General features: G+C 40.2%; 1 long non-coding RNA gene across 1 annotated transcript; it reads left to right on the forward strand.

Annotated features, from left to right (window-relative positions):
- The first annotated feature begins 496 nt into the window (after positions 1–496).
- LOC142072016 (uncharacterized) lies at positions 497–20,734 on the forward strand. The gene is made up of 3 exons (XR_012668299.1): positions 497–577; positions 5,292–5,389; positions 20,527–20,734. It is a non-coding gene; the product is annotated as an uncharacterized LOC142072016 (long non-coding RNA).
- Positions 20,735–24,242: the final 3,508 nt, after the last annotated feature.

A 24,242-nucleotide genomic window follows, 5' to 3' on the forward strand; every position in this document is an offset into this window, starting at 1 on the left:
CATTATTCTTGATTATTTTAAAGTATAATAGAGCAACTAACAATAACACATTATTTTTCATAATATCTACAGAAAAACATCACTATTAATATATAAAGGATATAGTTGGGTTGAATAGCACAAAGAAGTAGTTGGAAATCAGGTTATATTTTGTTCTCATGAAAATCTATATTTAGATCATATTTATTATTTCATGTCATTTACTGATATACATTCAGAATTTAGTGTTAGGGGTTTTAACTGAGAGCGTAACCATTTTTTAAATATATATGTTACTGAAGGATACAGATTCTTTGAGTATGTTATAAGGTGCTTTTTGATCATGGTATTTGCTATTACAGATTTTATAGAAGTCTCAGTTTTGGCTCCAAGTATAAATAACTTTTGTGTTTTAATGCTTTGCTTCTTACTGGTTTCATTAGCTTTTGAAATTAGGTCATAGCTATTTGAAAATGGACACTGCTATTACACTCTCTTTTATGGTATATAGCCTGCAGGAAAAAAGTTACTGGATCTGTGCACAGAAGATTAAATGGTACAAGATCTGCAGTATTTTCCAGGAGATCTGCAGCTAATGGTAAGTTAACAGGAATGTAGAGAAATGCATGGAGGGAGGGAAAATGAGAGGCACCTTTTTTCCCCAGAGTTTATCTTTCTCTCTTCATTTAGTGAAGTTCAGTGTCACTTTTATTCTCTATTAAATTTGTTTAGAGCAAGGAGGGAGAAACAATATGGCCATAAAACTGTATCTAGCTACTTTTATCCATTACTGTGTAGGTGAGCCATGAATTATGTACAGTATGCTTAATAAATGGAAAATAATAGGTACATGGGTGTGGATATTTAAATGTCAGAGAGAAACCCTTTATTCCTGTTGCCCTTAAATCCTTATTACTCAGAGTAGTCCCACTGAATTACTGGAAGGACAAGAATTTTGAATAAACTAAGTGTGAGTGATACACACTCATTAAAAATGTATGGTCTTCCAATACTTAAGGGGAACTGTGTGTGTCATACTTGGTTTACTCAAAGTTCCTGCTTTTCCAATGCCCAAAACATCTCATGTTTCTATATATCAATATAGTATTAATTTTCACCCTTGTTGGGTGAAACAGCACAAGGCGAGTATAGCGCAGAAACATGCAAAAATACCCAAGCCGTTACTCATAAATATAAATATGCTCTTTCTATTCATATAATCATTTGCTTATTTCTCTGTGTGTCCGCGCTTGTTTAAAATGGTTGTTTAAGATCAAAAGCCAGTAAGTTTCCGTAATGTGCTGTGCAGCCTAGAAACAAAGTCCCATGTGATGTGGCAGTTGCTAGGGGAACTAGCCTTACTTGTGAATAGCAAGTAAAAGGGATTCTGTTTTCCAAAGCAGATATAGTTCTTTTCCCCTGAACAAAGGGAGCATAAATTGTATTTCCACTCCGAATTTTGCAGCAACTTCTGAGAGAGCTGTTTAGACCCTGACTTACCCTCTGGGAGGTGAGGCCCTTTGTAGGTGTGGCTGTATTTATATGCAACCTATGCTGTAATTTTGCAAAAGCACATTTGACTTTTCAGACACTTTCCCATGGCAATAAATTTTACTCCTGCTGACAGCAAAAGTAATTTCTGTAAGCAGAATAAAATTAACTATAAAATGTTGCAAAAAGAAAAGGAGTACTTGTGGCACCTTAGAGACTAACCAATTTATTTGAGCATGAGCTTTCGTGAGCTACAGCTCACTTCATCAGATGTTTACCGTGGAAACTGCAGCAGACTTTATATACACACAGAGAATATGAAACAATACCTCCTCCCACCCCACTGTCCTGCTGGTAATAGCTTATCTAAAGTGATCAACAGGTGGGCCATTTCCAGCACAAATCCAGGTTTTCTCACCCTCCACCCCCCACACAAATTCACTCTCCTGCTGGTGCTAGCCCATCCAAAGTGACAACTCTTTACATAGTCAAGTCGGGCTATTTCCTGCATAGATCCAGGTTTTCTCACATCCCCCCCACCCCCATACACACACAAACTCACTCTCCTGCTGGTAATAGCTCATCTAAACTGACCACTCTCCAAGTTTAAATCCAAGTTAAACCAGAACATCTGGGGGGGGGGGGTAGGAAAAAACAAGAGGAAACAGGCTACCTTGCATAATGACTTAGCCACTCCCAGTCTCTATTTAAGCCTAAATTAATAGTATCCAATTTGCAAATGAATTCCAATTCAGCAGTTTCTCGCTGGAGTCTGGATTTGAAGTTTTTTTGTTTTAAGATAGCGACCTTCATGTCTGTGATTGCGTGACCAGAGAGATTGAAGTGTTCTCCGACTGGTTTATGAATGTTATGTGTGTTATGTGTGTATATGTGTGTATATAAAGTCTGCTGCAGTTTCCACGGTAAACATCTGATGAAGTGAGCTGTAGCTCACGAAAGCTCATGCTCAAATAAATTGGTTAGTCTCTAAGGTGCCACAAGTACTCCTTTTCTTTTTGCGAATACAGACTAACACGGCTGTTCCTCTGAAACCTATAAAATGTTGGGCTCTGTCTTCTTGCATCATTCTACAATTTGCAGTATGTTTTTTGTACAAATGTAAGGATAAAAGGACAGAAACATTCCTGGGGTTTGCCAAAAATAACAACAAAAAAACTGTTATAGATTTTAGCGTTAACAAAGACAGTAAACTTACAATATTTTGCTGTTATGGATAGGTGAAGGAACTAGGACAACAAATTCAAACATGAGTTTTGCTTTTATTTCCTATTCTTTTTTTAAACTGAGCTACAAGGAAACTTTAAAATTAGCAGTACTTTACAGTCAATCATTTAAAAAAAAACAAAAAAATCCAGTTCTTCTGATCCTGTTTGTTACCTAAACCTATCTAGGTAAAAAGGCGGCTATAACGCCTGGATGATGTATAATATTTACAATGAAATTTGCAGTATTACAAATTTCAGTCTTTTTTGCATTGCATTGCAGATTCAAAATTGGCCCCTTTTTAACCAAAAGAAGTGTTCTAATATTGGACCATTTTTAAGCCAAATATTTTTTTCAGTCAAATGATGATGGAAATTTGCAATCTTGTATGATTTTTCAGCCAAATTGCCATTTTCAGACAATTCTGTGAAAACAGACAAAATGAAATTGGGGAAAACTGTTGTGGGGGAAAAAAATCTGCCTTTTGGTGTGCAGCCATTTTATCCAGCCTCTGCTTTCAGAGGATGTTGCAGTTTGATCCAAGTATGTGCAAATAAAGGACCGCAACAATTTACTTAAATAAATGTTGACCCTAGTACTTTGTTTGCCATTATGTTTTTCTACATACAGAACTCAAAGAGCATTCTTAACTGCAAAGGCTTACGGGTTAATCTATGTCCTTGTTCAGCAAGCAGATCAGATGTCTTGACTCATGCAGATCCCTATTGAATTCAGTGGGGGTTCCACATGGGTATAAGGATCTTCCTATGCAGATCTCCTTACTGGATCAGGGGCTTAGATAGCACTCTTCATTGCAGAGGTTTGCTTCTGTGTGTTCTCTTTGAAGCACACTTGTGGGTGTTATAAAATAAATAATAAAGGACTGTTGCCATGCTGAATAGACCTCACAGGGGTGCTGAGGCTTAATTAATATCAGTAAAGGATTTAAATCCGTGACTAAGAGAGGAGAAGTTACAAACACAACAGCAGTATGCTTAGATAGTGGAGGTCTGTAGTGCTGAGTGTCCATGACCACACTGTATGGCTTTATTCCAAACATCTAAGAGCTCCACGTGGTGGTTATTCATCTAGTGCAGCCAGATTCATCACTGTCAACTGCGTGCCCACCACCAGTCTGTGGCTGAGCAGTGTCCCCTCGTAACATCATATCCAATCTTTAGAGCTTGATATGCAGGGGTTTTGTTTCTGAGGAGGGCAACATGATCATAAAGGGCCAACTGACGGTGGCCGATGATGATGGCAGTCCTCTCGGGGCCAGTTCTCAATGATACATCCCTATTATTGATAAAGTCAAACGATCGTATAGCCAGTAGTCGCTCCTGCCAATGCATATGAAATGCCTCCAGCCTCCTGATGGCTTGTTTAAGCAGTGTCCACGTTTCAGATCCATAAAAGAGAATTGGAAGTACGCAGGTTTGTTAAATACATACTTTTATATGTAGTTTGACCTTTTTTTGGCTATATACCCTATGCAGGTCCTTTGTGGCCAAGGCTGCTAAACCAGTTGTACTTAGGATGTCTGTCTGTGCCTGTGTGATCACCATTTACTGTCTAGATAGATAAAGTCATCCATTACTTCTACAGTTTGTCTGGAAGCACTTTGTCTTGTATCACCACTTTCGCACTGACACTCTGGATTTTATTTTTGCCCAAGAAACCCTTAGCCCAAGAGCAGCTACCTTGTGCTGGAAGCATTTTTGAGCATTTTTGAGATCACTCTGTCCTGAACAAAGACGACAACATCATCTACATAATCCAGGCTGGTAAAAGAGGTTGAACCCACAGTTATACTGATATTTGTGGAGATGTGTTCAAGGAGCCGGGGGCCTGACACATCCCTGCTTCACCCTGAATCTAGTGTGAAAACTGTCAGACCTATGGGTCCCCCAATGCACTGGTGCCCCTGAGTCATTATTTAGATCTTGAATTAGTCTCAGGAGGATGTTGGGAACACTGATGCCTCATAGGGCCTTCCACAAGGAAGCTCTAGTGACAGAATTGAAGGCTGCCTTTAAGTCTAGGTATGCTGCTGTCAAAAGCTGGTTAAATTCATGATGGATCTCATATAAAAGACGGAGAGCAAGTATAGCATCATTTAACATCATTCCTATTTCAGATGAAGTGCATTCAGTGTTTCAGTAACTTTGAAAAATAATTTGGTTTTCGGAGCAAGTCATACCTGGTAAAAGAGGCCAAGATGAAAACTGAAGCGGGCATGCTTTCAGTTCTTTGGAATGTCATTGGATGCTTTCTCTGCCTTGATATAAAACGCAGTTCCCTGTAAGAATTAAGCATCTTTTTCTGTTGTCTGGAATAATACTAGCCAAAAAAACCCATTGTCATGAAAGCTTTTTTTGCTTTGTCAAAATTCTTAAGGGCTTGTTAAGCTCATTTAAGGCAGAAGAAAATCTATCACTCTCGTTAAGTATTTTTCTGTATGTGTCCATAAGTCAGCAAAAAGCAACTGAGATTATGCTTTAGAAATTATCTGGAGAAAGGTTGGAGGTTGTGCCACAGAAAAAAGACACTAATAATGAAGAGGGATAATCATGAATTCTCATTTATGCTTTGCCGAGGGACGTACCAGCCGCCGCTTCCCGCCGCCCCCATTGGCCTGCAGCGGTGAACCGCGGCCAGTGGCAGCCACAATCGGCCCAACTTGCAGATGCAGCAGGTAAACAAACCGGCCCAGCCCACCAGGGGCTTTCCCTGAACAAGCGGCATCCCAAGTTTTGGAAACACTGGGCGAGATGAAAGGTAAAATGCTTGGGGAGTGGTTATATGTGTCTGAACAGGCTGAGGGAAACCACCCATTCCTTGGAACTCTCAGCAGGGGTGAATCCAAAAGGCAGTCTGGAAGGAATGAGTTGGGAACAGAATGGGAAATCTTTGTTTGGCTTTTAAAGAGGCAGGATTCTGTCTGCAGAGAAGTCTGCAGTTTCCACAGTATGCATCCGATGAAGTGAGCTGTAGCTCACGAAAGCTCATGCTCAAATAAATTGGTTAGTCTCTAAGGTGCCACAAGTACTCCTTTTCTTTTTCTGAAGATAAAACCTTCAACCTTATAATGGTTACAACTGGGATGAGGATGTGTATGATGTTTTGGGATGCAATTCAGACCAGTGACGGGATGTCACTCCTGTCATTTTTTTCCAAAGTGACAAGGTCGGTGAGGAAGTACCTTTTGTTGGACCAACCTCTGTGGGTCAGAGGGACAAGCTTTTGACCTACACAGAGCTCTTATGCAGTCTATGCAGCCTCCAGTGCACTGGGAATTTCTAACTGGACAAACATTAACACCTTTCAGACAGGACTTGCACTTTTCAAAAGTAATGAGGTTTCTTAAAATAGGCAAGATGCACTTTTCAAGTCTACTGTCATTAAGTATAAATGGTATTGGTTTGTGCATTTAGGCTCTGTAAAGACGACCTTATCTAAATGTGACAGCAAATGCCAGAATTAAGATTAAATGTGGGAGTCTATTTTTAAAGCTTACTCAGCCAGAAGTTTCTATTTTAGTGATGTTGGGCTTTATTAGCAATAATTGATTAGCAGTCTTTGGGGAATGAACTGCACAGGGTTCATGAGCCAAGGAAAGAAAAGATAATATGTAGAAATCCTGCATTAAAATAAAATTCCATTTAAACTAGTGTATGGGTGTTAAGAGAACACGAGTGGTTCTGTCTCCAGCTGAATTTAGTTTAGTGAATATAGTCTGGTTTCATTTATGAAGCCAAAGTGAACTTTTCCAGTTACTGGGTGAAAGCCTCTGACACAAGAATTGGATTCTGCAGTGTACAACTGGTCAGAGGCCAGAATCAAGCCCTTTTTGTCAACCTTGTGAATGGATAATACTGGAACAAAAAATGTCATATTCCAGAGTGCTGGGATTACAAATATTTTATTCTAGAACTCTTAAACTTATTTTCAACTAGAAAAGGAGTACTTGTGGCACCTTAGAGACTAACCAATTTATTTGAGCATGAGCTTTCGTGAGCTACAGCTCACTTCATCAGATGTTTACCGTGGAAACTGCAGCAGACTTTATATACACACAGAAATCATGAAACAATACCTCCTCCCACCCCACTGTCCTGCTGGTAATAGCTTATCTAAAGTGATCAACAGGTGGGCCATTTCCAGCACAAATCCAGGTTTTCTCACCCTCCACCCCCCCCACACAAATTCACTCTCCTGCTGGTGCTAGCCCATCCAAAGTGACAACTCTTTACATAATCAAGTCGGGCTATTTCCTGCATAGATCAAGGTTTTCTCACATCCCCCCCACCCCCATACACACACAAACTCACTCTTCTGCTGGTAATAGCTCATCTAAACTGACCATTCTCCAGGTTTAAATCCAAGTTAAACCAGAACATCGGGGGGGGGGGGGGGTAGGAAAAAACAAGAGGAAACAGGCTACCTTGCATAATGACTTAGCCACTCCCAGTCTCTATTTAAGCCTAAATTAATAGTATCCAATTTGCAAATGAATTCCAATTCAGCAGTTTCTCGCTGGAGTCTGGATTTGAAGTTTTTTTGTTTTAAGATAGCGACCTTCATGTCTGTGATTGCGTGACCAGAGAGATTGAAGTGTTCTCCGACTGGTTTATGAATGTTATAATTCTTGACATCTGATTTGTGTCCATTTATTCTTTTACGTAGAGACTGTCCAGTTTGACCAATGTACATGGCAGAGGGGCATTGCTGGCACATGATGGCATATATCACATTGGTGGATGTGCAGGTGAACGAGCCTCTGATAGTGTGGCTGATGTTATTAGGCCCTGTGATGGTGTCCCCTGAATAGATATGTGGGCACAATTGGCAACGGGCTTTGTTGCAAGGATAAGTTCCTGGGTTAGTGGTTCTGTTGTGTGGTATGTGGTTGTTGGTGAGTATTTGCTTCAGGTTGCGGGGCTGTCTGTAGGCAAGGACTGGCCTGTCTCCCAAGACTTGTGAGAGTGTTGGGTCATCAACTATTTTCCTAACTATAAGAGCACCCATGTCAAGCACTGCACTTTTTGGGTGGTTTTTGTTTTTAACCTAACAATGGATGTGTGCGCATTAGCAGAACTAAAATCTTTAATTTAGTAAAAATAGGTTAAAATAAAAATAGCAGATTTGAAGTGTTCTGTGTTGTAACCAATGGCATCAGTCTTATTCAACAGCACAGTTAAATTTGAGAGGATTCGACTGATCAATCATAGCTCAAAATTGCTGTACAGTTATTAACTGTCAGCTCTATAGTAGCTTTTGATTAAAAACTGTACATTATATAAAATGTGGCACTCAGATTTACTACAGCCCTCAGAACGAATCATCTGAATGCCCACAATCACTTTGGCTGCCTCAGTTTGTTTTTTCTCCAGTTAAAATATCACCATTATTTTTAGCCCAGTTATGTCTCAAAATACTTAATTTTGAGACTTTGCTGTATCATTATAACTTGACGGAGCTTACTGTTAACTTGTTAATAATTGCATTCTCCTTGGGTAATAAATACCTCAGGTTTGGGCCTCAGAGATGATTTTGCCCAGGGTATAGTTATTCCCTGGTAAATAGGAAATAGTTTATTTTAGTTTTGAGTTAATTTAATCTAGATTATGGTAATTTCCTCATGAACAGGAAGCACTGAGTTATCATTAAACAACTTTAAATTAGCTCAGCTTCCTTACCATTTTCTGCTTTATTGGCTGAGCAAAGAGAGGTTTTTCTTACACTCAACTTCATGGCATTCGGTTTGTGTATATAACACAGTATCTATAGATCAGTTGATGGCAGCAGTTAACACCTTCAAGCATAACAATATCTCCATCTCAGCTCCGCCCGTTGCCCCAATACAGTTTAAAATGTTGACAGTCTGAATGTGGTGGTGCTGCCATGTGGGTCCCAGGATATTAGAGAGACAAGGTGGGAGAGGTAATATTTTTTATTGGACCAGCTTCTGCAAGTGAGAGAGGCAGGCTTGTCTCTCTCAACAACAGAAATTGGTCCAATAAAAGATATTACCTCACCCACCTTGCCTCTCTCACATCCAGAATGACTTTTCTGCCAGACAGAAAGAAGAAAAATAAGAGCAGTGTGGGGGGAAAGGGGGCATGAGGAGGAAAAGGGAACTGGGGGGACATAACCAGTCCTTGGTGTGGGGATGAGGGGGTTGCAAGGAGTCCTTGAAATAGAGGGGAATGGGAGGGTGGCACACAGGGAGCTTGTAGGTGGAATGGAGGGATGCTTGGAGTCCCTGGTGGGTGCAATGCGCTCCGCCTACAGAAGCACTGAAGTGTGCTAGTTTGGTATATATTTCTGCTGAAATAATAGGAGCTGCTAGTGTATATTTGAAGACAGAATCTGACCTCTAGTAATTAAGTACTATAGGTAGGGGAAGAGATACAGTAGTGGCTTTAATTTTATGGTTTGTGCATGACATCTCCTTGATATCATTGTCCTTTTCTTTTCCACTTTGTAGATGCTTGAAAAAGACTTATTAAACTGAATGATTCCCTACCTCTCTCTCTATGAGTGTATATAAGCGTGTGTGTGTGTCTCTCTCTCTCTCTCTCTCTGAGTGTATATAAACGTGTGTCTCTTTGGAAGACTTCCTGTCAGACAGGAACAAATGTGCCAAGTCTTTAGCTTCCTGCATAAACATTACAGTTTTCACTTAACACTTAGCCACATTAATATAACATGGCCGATTAAAAGCCTGACTGTTCTCAGTGTTTTATGAGCTATCTGTCCTCACTATAACAAGCAGCTATCCTTGGCCTAAAAGTGTTGCTGTGGTCATATGCAGTTGGAGGGTTTTGCCATTTCAACTTATTTTTTATACCCTTTTTAGCACTTTATCTCTGCTTAAAATCATACCTTCTGAAAGGTCACACTTCCAAAAAAACAGAAGATTTCTGTCACTTGGAGAGGTGCTTTGAAATTAAATGAAGCTCTTTACCTGAATTGTAGGAGTTGTGTGTGTAGGAATTAGGGGAGGGGAATATTTAGCTGAGGATCATCTGCTCTCCATTGTTATCTTCTTCAGAATCAGGGTCATTTTTACTGAGAGATGCTTCATCCTTGTACACACAAGGGTATGTTTTGTGATTTTGATAAGCAGAGATCTGTTAAGGGAATTCTGAGAGTTTCATGGGTAAATGGCCAACCTTCAGACTGAAATATACCAGAAATTGTAGTGGCAGTAGGGATCTATCACACAAAATGTCTGATCCAGCAAATCCTTGTTCATGTAATCCCTGCTCATGAAAGGGTTACCAGGGATTCGACCCAAAATTTGTTTAGTATGTATAATGGTATGAAGGTCCAAAATTTATACTTAATTGTTGTACACAAACATCTAACCAAATGTATTTTTTCATTTATGTTTAAGTTTTTATGCTGACACAGCGACACATCAGGTGAGAGTCTTGTGGCCAGTGTGAAATGAGTTAAATGACTTCAGTCCAGTTCTCAGTAATAAGGTGGTCTCCTCAGAAATAGCTCTCAACAGTAAGTATGGAATGTTTTGCAGACAGACTCAGAGAAGAAAAGTATTGAAAGGGCCAATGAGAAGAAAGTCCCCTTACACTTCAAGAGATGGTTTATTGAAGACAGTTGATGGAATAGAACGGAGGACTTGCACTGCCAGTATATATACTGTGCCCATTCTGAGGAGAATGGTAATTCAGTCTCCAAGACTGTCAAGCTGGCATCTTCTGTGAACACTGACATTATCTGAAAATACATAATTTTGAGGGATTTCAAAATAAAAATCGAATATAAAGCTGAGGAGTAGTGAAATTAAAAATAAAAATGATACTAATGCTGAGGAGAATCCTTGGGAAAAGATAACATAGTGATACAAATTTTGGTATATGGATTGTAATTATGTATTATGGCATGTGAGGTTATCTTCTGTAAGTAAGTAACATAAGGCAAATGAAGATACAGTAATATATTATAAGTGTTGAGGATTTTTCATTAATGTATCTAACAGGAAAAATGATCTGCAAAATATGCCAGAAAATTACTTATTACAGAATCTTGTGAAAATATTTCTCTCTCACTATGATGAAATACAGTTTTACATTCTTGGTAGTAAATCAGGTCACTTCAGTCTGGCTTTTCAATGACGTTTTTAATTCTATCAGAGAAGACACACTGTACATAAAAAGTAGGTCACACTGTGCAGAGATTTCACTATCAGACTGATAAAATATGCTTGCATATTGAATCTCCTTGGTGTGAAAAATGGATGGTTCTGACATTAGGATTTGGCATTAGAAAGATTGCATATATACATTTGATGGTGATATCATTAAAATAGCTGTTAACCTATTTTTCACATGAAGATTTATTTGTCTATTTTTTTAAAATTATGCTCTGCTAATTCAATTGATATTGCCAGGTAGGTTAGACCCAAAATGTAGGTTTTGTGTGAATATATGTAGAAAATACAGAATGGCATGACATATAAGGCTTTTATCATACATAACATATAACATATAAGGCTTTTATTGGGATGGCTACGTTACTCATGAATGGCTATGCAACATACCATGCCATATATTCTGTATATGCCCTCTCTGGTATAGGAAAAACTATTTTAGGAAAATTTGTGTGTGTGTTTTAATTTTTTTTTAAATATTGGGACTATTTTGTACCCCTTCACCTGTTGAGCACCTGCAGCTTCAGTGAGAAGCGTGCCTTTGGCATTGTCAGAGTCTCTGCACTGATCTTCACTTGCGCCAAGGAAGAAATGCAAGTCTGCCACAGAGGCTCTGACCACGGGAAGACCACCACCATCCAAGTCTGGTAAGAGGGGTGAGAAGGAGTCAAGTAGAATGCATCTGAAATCTAAGCACTCCTCCTTAATTACCAGCCCTATGAGTACTAATTGTACAGGGCTCAGGGGAAATAATAAAAGCTTATGAAAATGGCCCAAAATAACCTTTCTATACCTACAAAAAAAGCCCATTATCTTGGGTTTTTCCAGGGGTAGAAGGGAAAGCTGACTCCCACTGGGGAGATAGGAATCTACCAGTCTCCCTTTTCCAGTGGTACTGTATAAAGCTCATGTTTCTTCTTCAAGTGATTGCACATGTGCATTCCACTTTTGCTGCCCGTGTGCCCGGCACGTGACTGTTGGGAACTATTTCTCTCAGTGGTGCAAGTTGCGTGAGTCGAGTGCCCTCTGCTGCCACATGTCACTGTATGCAGGTATAAGGGGCAGAGCTGAAACTAGCCCCCCTCAGTTCCTTCTTCCTGCCTGTGATAGTCATTGGAACCCCTGTTCATTGCCAGAATAGTTTCTCTCAGCTCTGCATAGAATATAGTTAGTTTAGTAGCTAATATAGTTAGTAAGTTTTAGCTGTTAGGTTTAACAGTTTTTTTTCCTGATTTTTGTTGCTTCCCCCTGTTTGGGGATTCTGCTGCTGGCACCGAGTATACCCTGGGCTTCAAGCCATGTGCTTCTTGCCCAGAGCCTATCCCTGTGAGTGACCTGCACAGTAGTTGTCTTAAGTGCCTGGGTGAAGCACATGTGAAAAACAGATACCAGATTTGCCAGGATTTCAAGTGTAAAACACAGTAGGATAGGGAGGATAGGCTGAAATTCCTGTTGACAGAGGTAGCACTCAGACCACCATCGGAGCAGTCCTGGTCCGATTCGGTGCCAAATCCTGCAGCTTCAGTGAGAAGCGTGCCTTTGGCGTTGTCAGAGTCTCTGCACTGATCTTCACTTGCACCAAGGAAGAAATGCAAGTCTGCCACAGAGGCTCTGACCACGGGAAGACCACCACCATCCAAGTCTGGTAAGAGGGGTGAGAAGGAGTCAAGTAGAATGCATCTGAAATCTAAGCACTCCTCCTTCAAATCAGTGCCCAAGCCGGCATAGTTGACTCTGGCACCAGAGAGGGCACTGTCAAGCCTCGTGCCAGAAGTGGCACTGTCAACTTCTGCACTGCAACAAGAAAAAATCTCAATGCTGACTACCCCACAGGCATTTGCAGCAGCAAGGAATTTGCTCTGCCGTTTGGTGCCAGTTGCACTGGCAGTGTGGGAGTCAGATCCTCGGCCCTGTTGGCCTATCTGGCACCAAGAGAGCAATTTTCAATACTGTACCAGCTGCCTACTTCCCGGACAGTTGGACTATCGGTATCATTTAAGGGGAAGCCAGCAAAGGTGGTGGCACTCCCCCATCACAAGGTTCTAGGCACTGGTCCTGGACACCAACTGGAGCAGCCCCTCTAGAGTCCGAATCAGGGGCAATGGTCCCTAGAAGATTTAGCTTTCAGCTTTCGGACATTGATGTGTAAAAGCCATCAAGTGTTCCCCCACAGACCATCAGTGGAGATTTCCCCAAGTAGACCTATTTGTGACAGTGAACAACAAAATGTCAGCATTTCTGTTCCCTATGAGGTCACTGCCTGGGTTCTGTGACAAATGCATTTTTACTGCCATGGGTCAGGAAGGCTCGTCTACCTTTTACCACCAATCCTGCTCATTTAGGATGTTACTAAAGATAAGACGGGACCAGGCCAGAGTCATACTCATAGCCACACCATGAACCTATCACCACAGGCTCTCCACTGTCCTAGAGTTGTCAGTAAAATCTCCAGTCTCACTTCCACTAGACTTGGACGTAATCTCCCAAGATTGTGGTTGCTTACTTCACCTGAGCCTACAATGCTACCACTTAGCTGCATGAATGCTCCATGGCTAGATGTTAGAGAGTGGTCTTACTGAAAAGAAGTTCAAGAAATCCTGCTCATTAGTAGAAAGCCTTCTACAAGAGCTACTTACCCACCTAAGTGGAGATGTTTTTCCATCTGATCTTGCTAGTATGGAGTATCACCATCCTGTTGAACATATTCTGGACTACTTATTTGCACTGGAAACACCAAAGTTTGGTGGTTAGTTCAATCAGACAGCTATTTCAGCATTCTACCCTACAATGGATAATCGTTCTATTTTCTCATGACATGTCCATAAAAGGTTTTTGAAAGGCTTAGTCAAAATTGTATCCTCAGGTGTAAGACCTCATTCTCACCTGGGATCTAACCTTAGTGTTGTCAAGACTTATGGGTCCCCTGTTTGAGCCTTTGGATACTTGCTCTCTGCTGCATCTATAAATGAAGGTGGCATTTTTGGTGGCCATCAACTTGGCCAGCAGGGTAGGAGAGCTGTGTGCCTTAAAGTCTGGGCCTCCCTATGTTATATTCTTTAAGGACAAGGTTTACCTCTGTCCTTATCCAAGGTTTGTCTCAAAATTTGGGTCATCTTTCCATTATCAATCAGCCAGTGTATGTGCCTGCATTCTATGTGAAGCCACATTTTAGTAGGGAAGAGGAGTGTTTATATACCTTGGACATCAAAAGAGCCCTGGTGTTCTACTTAGACAGAAGCAGGCACTTCTGTAAATCCTCCCAATTGTTTATAGCAGCGGCGGACAGAATAAAAGGACAATCAGTCTTCATCCAAAGAATTTCTTCTTGGATAGCTTCCTGTATATGCATGTGCTGTGACCTGGCTTATGTCACTTCACTAACAGAGTCACAGCTCATTCAATGAGACCTCAGTTGACCTAGATGGCTTTTCTTTTTACAAAAGAGTAGCACAAGCTAGTAGAGAAAAAATCAGAAATTCTAAGGCGCAAAATGAGTTATACCTAGCAAGGGACATAAAAGGCACTAAGAAGAGGTTCTATACAAGCATTAGGAGCAAGAGGAAGGAAAGTGTAGGTCCTCGAATTAGCAAAGAAGGAGAGCTAATAATTGATGACCTCAGTAAGACAGGTGCTTCACTAAAAAGGTTAATGGTGACCGATACTCAACACAATTAATATTAACAAGGAGGGGAGGAACACAAGCCAAAAAGAGGGAAAGAACAGATTAACAAATATGTAGATAAGTTAGATGCGTTCAAGTTGGCAGAACCTGAAGAAATTCACCTTAGGATATTTAAGAAACTGCATTCCTTGTTTCTATACATATAATTTTGCAATTGGTAGTATTAAAACACATTTTGTTTGAATGTCCAAGCTTATTAAGCAATCCAGATTGCTCTGTATGATGGTTTTGTCCTCATGGTTATTTTCCACTCCACCAATATTTGTGCTATTTTCTTTCAGTAGTCATTTCATATTCCAGATCATTGATGAAAATGTTGAATAACATCAGGACTAGTTCTAATCCCTGAGGACCACAGAAGAAACATTTAATTTCTTATTTCCATTCAATTATTTATACCCTAATGACAAGTGCTTTTTGAGATCTGTCAGCCAGTTCTTAATCTATTTAACTTGTGCCTTATTGACATTGCATAGTGATAATCTTTTAATGAGAAAGTCATGTGGTACTAAGTCAAATACCTTATGCAGATAAATTGTTTTCCTTCCTAGTGAGAGTCCTGGAGTGTGGCTGGATTTTCAGTGCTCTGTATCAGTGTCCACACAAAACATTAGTGTGTGGCTAGCTGGTGCACTGTGAATTCACAACACGGCTTGCCACGCTACACCTCACCATGTAGACAAGCCCTTACAGTCTCTTTGAATTATTCATTTAGAAGAACAGAGACCCTGGGGGGGAAAAACCTCATATAAAATATATTAACATGATCAAAACCTATTTGACATCTATAGCAGAATTAACCTTTAAACAAGGGATTCTAAAGCACACTGGTGTTTCTCTTTGAAGTGTATTTGAAATTCAGTTTTGTGTTTTGCTTTTCTTCTGCTTCATAATTTGAATATGGGTCAGAGAGAGAGAGAGAGGGTGTGTGTATGTGAGAGAAAGAGAATGAGACGATATGTATAATCTTTAATAAGGAGAGTTGTCATTATTGGGAGCTTCCTGACACATTGAGATGAGAAGATATTCCAGAGTGGCCTAAACCTACCTTTTACTTCTGAAGAATCTAAGGGCAGGTCTACACTACGGCAGGGATCGACGTCTGAGATCGATCCACCGGCGGTCAATTTAGCGGGTCTAGTAAAGACCTGCCAAAGTGACTGCAGATTGCTCTCCAGTTGACCCCTGTACTCTACCCCTGACGAGAAGAGTAAGGTAAGTCGATGGGAGATTTTCTCCCGTTGACCTCCTGTGGTGTAGCCCCCGCGGTAACTTGACTTAAGGTATGCCGACTCCAGCTATGTTATTCACATAGCTAGAGTTGTGTAGCATAGGTCGACTTACTGTGGTAGTGTAGACATAGCCTGAGTCTTGGAAGGCTTGTTTCACCCAGATTGCTTTATTTAGTTTTATTCCCTCATGAGCAGTTATAGATTTTCTGAGATATGGGAATCAATACAGATACAGTGCTCTCTAGAGTGGTCTAACCGATGACTCATTCAGCGGCGCTGCCTGTTCAATTTACTTACGCTGCATTTCTGTAATGAGTCTCCTCAGCATTATGTTTGGTATTTTCACTGGAATTACAGAGTTAATGGAGCCCAGGATTTATCTCAGTATATTAATTTTCAAATCCTGTTGTTGGTCAGTAGCCATTGTACCATACATGGTTTTTTAAACATGTTTCCTCTTGATATATTTTGCTCAAAGGCCTGTTATCTCTGCATTTATGCGCACTTCATGGAACTGCATTTGATAAATAATAATAATTAATTGCCATCCATTTAACCCTGGTATTTGGGTGACCTAAGTGTCTCATATGGCATTTGACGGCAATGTTAATCTTACATTTGATCGAATAAACATAAATTAAATTACCAAATCACCGGAATAAGTCCATAAGGAGTTACATTTAATATATATTTTTATATTAAAATTAGAGCTAGATGAAGCATTTTCAGTTAACAGTTTAGTTGCTCCCCCTCCCCCCAAAAATGCCATTTTGGTTCAACTGAAATGATTTGTGAATTTTTGTTGAATTTGCTGAATAGTTTCAGCCAAAACAAAAAATAAAAATGTTTTGGTAATACTGAAACGTGTTACAGGTTGAAAAATACATTTCAATTTCAGGTATTATGACATAAGTTAAAGGGCTAGATTCACAAAGGGAGGAGGTAGTGGTGGTGGTTGTCTCCCATTATAAGCTTTAGCCCAGCGGTTAGGGCACTGGGAGACCCAGGTTCAATTTCCCTCTCTGCCTGTTGTGGAGAAGGTATTTGAACTTGGTTGTCCCACATTGCAAAAGAGTCCCCCCACCACTGGGCTATGGGATATTCTGCTATGGAGCTTTTCCAGTGTCTCCTGCTGAAGCTGTTCCACTTTTTTATAAATAAATAATCATTGGAGCAGGGACTTGAACTTGGGTCTCCCCCATCCTAGGTCAGTGCCCTAATATCTCCCAGACTTTATATTCATGTGATGTGACCTTTATCCTCCAATGGAGTAAGTGGGTGAGGAATGTGGTTCCATCCTTGATTTGCTGACCAGGGCAGCTGAGCAGAGACTGTTTTTAATTTGCTGTCAGTTGCAAATTACTATTCTTCCTTATCTTACTCCTCCCCTACCCTTTCTCCCCAAAAAGGGTGGGGGAAGCAGGGGAGAAATTGTGACCTGAGGTGTGTTTTGGAGTCATCATGCCTTACAGGGATACTCCTGAGGCATGGTGCAGTGCGAACAGCGCCCTTTGCTCTGGGCTCTGCCTTAAGTCACAGTGGAACCACTACTGAAGAGATGCATTGGAACTGCATTAGTCATCACAGTTCCTTTATGTACTGTAGTTTCTAAGAAAGGATTTGCAAAATAGCATTGGAAATGTCAAATAAAAATACTTAATGTAGTCATTCATTGACTATCTCTGGACTCCAGAGGGGCTTGATTCTTGGATTTGTCTTGCTTTCCTCAATGGATAATAGTCTGGCTGTAATACTGTAGAAGAATGTGAAGAACTTCTCTGAGACTTTGTGATTTTTTTAAAAAAATTCCTTATAGAAGATGTTAACACTGAAATAAGACTGGAACAGAGAAAATACAGACATCCATCCTACAAATTTACCTTTACCCCATCCCACCAATGTCCCTCAACCTTGTTCTGGAGGTACCATGTCTAGGGATGACATGATGGTTGAGTCTCTATGAACTATTAATTCATATGTCACTCTACGAGGTACTAAAAATAGTGTTACTTGCAAAATAGAAACTTAGTGACTAGGAATTGGACTGCTAAAACCAGCTCATTTCACTTAGGTCGCAAAAGAAGTGATAATGATTACTTTCAGTCACTGCTAACTTGGGCCAAATTCACAACAATGGCCTAGGGTTGAAAGAAATTGTATCCTCTTACCAATGTCCCTAAACTATCTAGTCTCCTGGTGTGGAATTTGTAATGAAGATTTTTGAAAACTAAATATAAGCATATCTGAATTATCTGCTTTAAATAAGGAAAACATCTTGCAGCAAATATTAAGAGACCAAAGAAATAACCATATAAGACCTTGATTTCCACAGAACATAATCCCTTCACGCCAGGATTTAATTCCTGTCAAGTCCACTGGTACTCACTGACTTTGCCTTGGGAAATTCAAGGAATTAATTATATGCATTTCACACAAAAATATGCATCAGAAGAAACATGTACCAGGGAATTTTTCTGTGTAAATAGTTAATAAATAGAAAAAGAAAAAAAGAAAACTCATGCAGGGACTATGGAATGGATTATCTCACCTGCAATACAGCAAAGTAGTCCCAAATTATTTGATAATTCTCTTCCCATAAAATGAATTGATATGGATTAGGTAATGCTAGATGATAAAGTGTATTCATAACCTCTGAGATGCTTTTTCTTTCTGGGGTCAAAAATGGAAGATAGGACTCAGCAGCAGAATTAAATATCTTATTTCACCTTGAGAATCTTGGCTGAGAATTCATCTATTGCTTTCTGCATAACCGGTTGATATCTGTCTTACATACTTGAAGCGGGCAATATTTATGAGCACCTTGTGTGACATTTGAATATCCATGATTTGTCATTCATCAGTGTGCCAGCCTTTGATTGAATTTGTTCATGCCACTTTACTGATATCTCTCAATACAGAGCAGCAATTCAGAGATGCAAGTGCTCTGACAACCAGGCTATACAGACTAATAGTAGCATATTTAAGTCACTGCTCAGAATTCTTGCCTGTGGGGACAACTGGTGAATAGTCCATTTTGAAAACTGCCAGCTTAGCTCTGAATAGGATCTACTTTTAGTCCATTATCAGTTTCCTAAACACTCTGAGACCAGCTGAAGCTCTGAGTAAGTGACAGTTATGTTTTCTGTGAGGCATAGTTATATTCCAGGAAGGATGTTAACCTATGTTATACCATATTATATATGTTCATAACCTAATAATAAAAGGTCACTGTCAATGGTGTTGGTGCAAATTGTAACGTACTTTATTATTTTATGGTGAGAGAGTCTTCTACAATTCATGTCTGATTTTCAGAGAGACTGAGTCCCTTGCAGCTCCAAGGACTTCTGCTGGAGTTGTGCGTGCTTGGCAATCCTGAAAATCAGGGCAAAGGTGTAGGTCTGAAACTGGTCCACTGTAGGTTTCTTTAAAATAGCTATCGGTGAGAAATTTAAAACAAAGAAAAGACTAGCACTAGTCATTAGTTTTATAGACCCCACAAAAACAATACTGCACACATTCACGCCTTTCCCTGATTTTTCGCAACAGCTGTTAATGAACAAATGCCATTCTTTCAAGACCTCTGCTAATATGATTGATGATGCTGGTGCACACCCAAACATGTTTTGGCGTGATAAGGTGCTATATGAATTGAAGATCTTTTAAAATAAAAGACCGCTTTTAATTTTGCCCACTCTTGTTTTTGTGCTTCCTATCTCATTGCCCCCTAAGAACAGAAGACCCTAGAATATGAATAATTATGATAAACTGGTTTAAATAATATATGTACTTTGAAGGGAGATATGAACTGCAACCTTTAATGCAGGAAACATTAAAAACTGCATCAACATAGCCATACTTTACAGTAGGCCTGATCCAAAGCCCACTGAAGTTAATGGAGTGTTTTGGGAACAGGAATATAATACACACTCCCATACCATTTTTATTTTGCCTCAGATACACAACAGCTATGAATTTGTTCTCTGCTGAGGTTTCAGTAGCTTGGTAATGTGATCTTGGCTCAGTCAACTTTCTATCTGGTCAGTATTTAAAAGTAACTACAATATTGATTGGCTAGTCAGGATAAAATTGCAAAATCAATTTTGGAACACATGACCTTGTTTCATCCAACTATAATGTATTTAGCAATCCGTTGCTTCACTGAGGAGAACATATTTACATTTTATGAATAGTTTTCTGTCCTGCTAGAATTTTCTTTCTATGTTTCTAGTGATGGCTATAAATCAAAATGTTAAATGAGGCACAGCACCTTCAAATAGGCTGTTCATTGAGAGTCAAATCTTGCTAATCAAATCCCCTTGCAGTGTTCCGTGGAGACTGAGAAGGCTCAGCACTTCACAGAAGGGGCCCTAGGACTTGGCCCTACTTAAAGCTCTCTGCTGAAGATTTCAGAGTAACAGCCGTGTTAGTCTGTATTCGCAAAAAGAAAAGGAGTACTTGTGGCACCTTAGAGACTAACCAATTTATTTGAGCATAAGCTTTCGTGAGCTACAGCTCACTTCATCGGATGTCCTTCAGTTCTCCAGCCTGGCTGTCAGCTTGCTCAGTGAATCCTGCTTGTTGCTTTAGAGCCTTCTGCTGGAATATGCGTATGGGCAGCATGCAGTCTGAAGCGCTGAGGCTTCAGCTGAAAGAACTGTTCTGTTACATGGAAAATGCTGCCTAGAGTTTGGATGGTGATAAATGGTTTTCAGTCTTATTCTATTTTCTCTTTTTTTTAGAGTCTGAAATTGGTCCAGCAGCAGAACCAGCACTGTGTGTTTCTGGGCTTTGATGGCGATTGGGTTTTTATTTTGGATTTCCTTTAAGGAAGCTAGACTGTGGGGTGTTCCTTCAAATATTAATAGTTACCAGATAGCAAGCCAAATGGTCTCTTGCCATTATCGTACATAGCGTAAGTTTCTTACCGAGTTTCCACTAGTTTGTTTTTGTCTTAGTTTTATCATGGACTGCAACCTTAAAGGCTATGTATTTTATATAGCAAATAAGTTGGTTTTGTTTGTTTAAATGTATTTGGTATAAAATTATATAGGGGATATAGTAATGCTGTCTAGCATCACCAATGTATAAATTATATATTAATATGTCCCCCTCCATGCTGTTTGTTATCATGTGTTGATCTTGCATTTCACCTTGATGAAGGGACTGCAGCACTACGCAGTCCAAACTCTTTATTTTGAGTGAGATCTTAAGGGAATGACGTAACTCAAAAGATAATCTGTGGAGCTCAGAGATTTCACAGTTAAGCACTTCTGGTGAGTCACTGCTGGCAATGAAGGCAAATGAAGAGTGTACACAGACATGATTTAATTATGTGAATGACTAGGAATATTTCTGTTCTGTAGAACAGGTCCTCTATTTTTGCCAGACTCTTTCATAAATGGCTCATTGCAGCAAATGCTTCATTCTGCAGTGTCTAGTCTGCTGTGCCTGTCATCTTGATGTGTTCACATTACATAGCACTGACACTCCAAGGGCATCTGGGAGCTGAAACAGGAATACAAGCATTTAATCTGTGAGGCACTATTTAAGCAAGTTCGGATTTTAATAGGTTATGTTTTTAAAAGCTTATAAAAGTTGTTTTATTGAGGGAGACATAAGAAGATTGTCCAAGTTAACAATTTCTAGAAATGTCAGTGGTATTCCCCGATTTCTTACAAAGGATCTGTCTCTCTCTCAAACCAGCAGAATGTCAACATGGGGGGAAAACTTTAAGATTGCTGATTGTATGCAAATAGTAAAGCTTTAACTTGCTGACTGTTCTCCTTATTGTTGGACCTCTTATCCTCTTTGGCTTCCTTGCAGCTCTCTCCTGTCTGTACAAAGCACTTCTGCTGCTCTTATTACATCACTCTTTCCTAGAATCTCTTCACTGGCTTCTTGTCTCCTGCTGCACAAGACAGTCTTCACATCTTTGTCTTGCCATAACATGTCTTGTCCTCCTGCCCCATTTCATTCTTGATGTACCTCCCAATCCTCACTTCTTGGTGCTTCCTTTTTTCTCCTCCTATTCTCAGGTTTGTGACTTCTATTATGCAGCACTCTAAGCATGGCAGAGGCGCCCACTTCTTATTTGCCAAGTGTCTTCATCTCTTCCAAAACTTTTCTTAAAATCTGCTTCTTCCAGGAATTTTAACTACCTTATCCCTTTTACCAATAATCTCCTCACTTCCTTCATTTGCCTGAATTCTTGTCCTCTGTCTTCTCTGTGTTCTTCCTGTTTTTTTTATGGATTGTGGGTACTTTGTAGCAGGAAATGTGTTTAAACCTCAATTTGTATATAATGCATATGTAACCTGCTGAGTGTATGTTTCAGGTCCCTTTTTATGTCGGATCCACAAAGAATACAGGTTTGTTATAGCCACAGTGAAAGGTTTCAGTTCAAGCAGTAGTATCTCATGCTTTTAGCTCTGGAGGTCCCTGGTTCAGTTCCCAATGTATTGGTATTGGTAAAGATGGCAGCTGCCATACATACATTTACAGCATTCCATAAATGATTATTCTTAGTAATCGTTTGATTTGTGTAGTGTGGAGGGGGGAATTTGTTCATCTGAGCTTGACCCTTATGCAAGTGCTACAAAAAGTAAACTCCATTGTTGATGACTGGTTTTCTGTTTTTGTGCTCTCTCCTTTGGATGGAGTCCTCCCTTTGGGGTTCACCTCAAGATCTAACCCAGGTGAGGACTAGGGGTGAATTTTACATTTTGATAGAATCCTCTCCATCAATAATTGCCCTAATAGTATTCCCCTCCAGTTCTCCTCAGAGAGTCCCTTCTCAAGGTATGGACACAGGCTCCTTTTCTGAGTAGCCCGGGCTCCATCTGCTCAGCTTCTCCCCTTCCAGCATGTGGGGCTGAGCAGCCTGCAGTGCAGAAAAGCAAAAGTACCTACAGGTGGAAGCTGGGGAGCCAGCCTGGATCTGGGGTTAGAAATCTGAAGACTGGTGCCAACTTATTTCAGTCTGTAAGAAGCAGCTTCTTTGAATAGCCTCTAGCAAATCCTTTATATTCTCAGAATCCCAGATATATACTACTTGCTTTTATGAGGAGAATGCCTATAGGAAAAGGGGAAGAGTCAATGGAGACTACACCAAATGTGAGTGCCAGGAGGATACAGGATGGGTTGAAGAGGATTACAAGGGAGAATAGGAATGGAAAGAACTTGCAGCCAGAGGGAACAGGGGATAGACTGGAGAATTGCACCATCACCAGGAAAAGGCAGGTCTACATGATTGGGGACTTCTTACTGAGAAGAATAGACAGGCCTGTAACAAGACCTGATCTGGAGAACAGAAGGGTGTGCTGTCTGCTGGGTGCTAAGATACGTGATGTGGACCTGAGGCTGAAGAGGATCCTAAAGGGAGCAGGAAAGAATCCACTGATTGTCCATCATGTGGGAACAAATGATACCGGTAGATTCTCACTGGAACGTATCAAGGAAGACTATGCCAGGCTGGAGAAGACGCTTAAGGAAATTGAGGCTCAGGTGATCTTCAGTGGGATTCTGCCTGTTCCTAAAGAAGGGCAACAAAGGTGTGACAAGATTATGACTATCAACAGATGGCTCAGGCAGTGGTGCTATAAGGAGGGCTTTGGGATGTATGGCCACTGGGAGGCATTCATGGACAGAGGACTGTTCTCTCGGGATGAACTTCATCAGAGTAGGGAAGGAAATAGACTTTTAGGATGGAGGCTGGCACACCTGAGTAAGAGAGCTTTAAACTAGGAATTTGGGGGAGATGGTTGGGAGATGTCCAGGTAATCTCCATGTCGGATTTTGGCATTGAGAGGGAAGAAAACAAAGTAAGAAAGGATACAGCCGTGGGTAGGAGAATGGACATAAGGAGGAAGGGCAGTGTGGACATCAGTCTAATAGGTCATACTGGCTGTAGAATGTCCGTGGCTAATCAGGTAAAAAATGTGAGCGAGGCCAAACAGCAAAAATTAAGATGTTTGTACACCAGTGCGAGGAGCCTAGATAACAAAATGGAGGAACTAGAGCTACTGGTGCAGGAAGTAAAACCAGATATTATAGGGATAACAGAAACATGGTGGAATAGTAGTGATGACTGGACTTCAGCTATTGAAGGGTATGTGCTGTTAGGAAAGACAGAAATAAAGGTAAAGGTGGTGGAGTAGCATTGTATATCAAGGATGTAAAGAAATACGAAGCGATGGAATGGGTAAGACAGAGTCTATCTGGGCAAAAATCACTTTGGGGAAGAAAACTACTAGAGCCTCCCCTGTGATAGTACTTAGCGTGTGCTATAGACCGCTGAGATCTAATTTGGATATGGATAGAGCCCTCTTTAGTGTTTTTAATGAAGTAAATACTAATGGAAATTGCATGATCATGGGAGAGTTTAACTTCCCAGATATAGACTGGAGGACAAGTGCTAGTAATAATAATAGGGCTCAGATTTTCCTAGATGTGATAG

The sequence above is a fragment of the Caretta caretta genome, chromosome 5 (genome assembly GCF_965140235.1).
Source record: "Caretta caretta isolate rCarCar2 chromosome 5, rCarCar1.hap1, whole genome shotgun sequence".
In the NCBI taxonomy this organism is placed as follows: Eukaryota; Metazoa; Chordata; order Testudines; family Cheloniidae; genus Caretta; species Caretta caretta.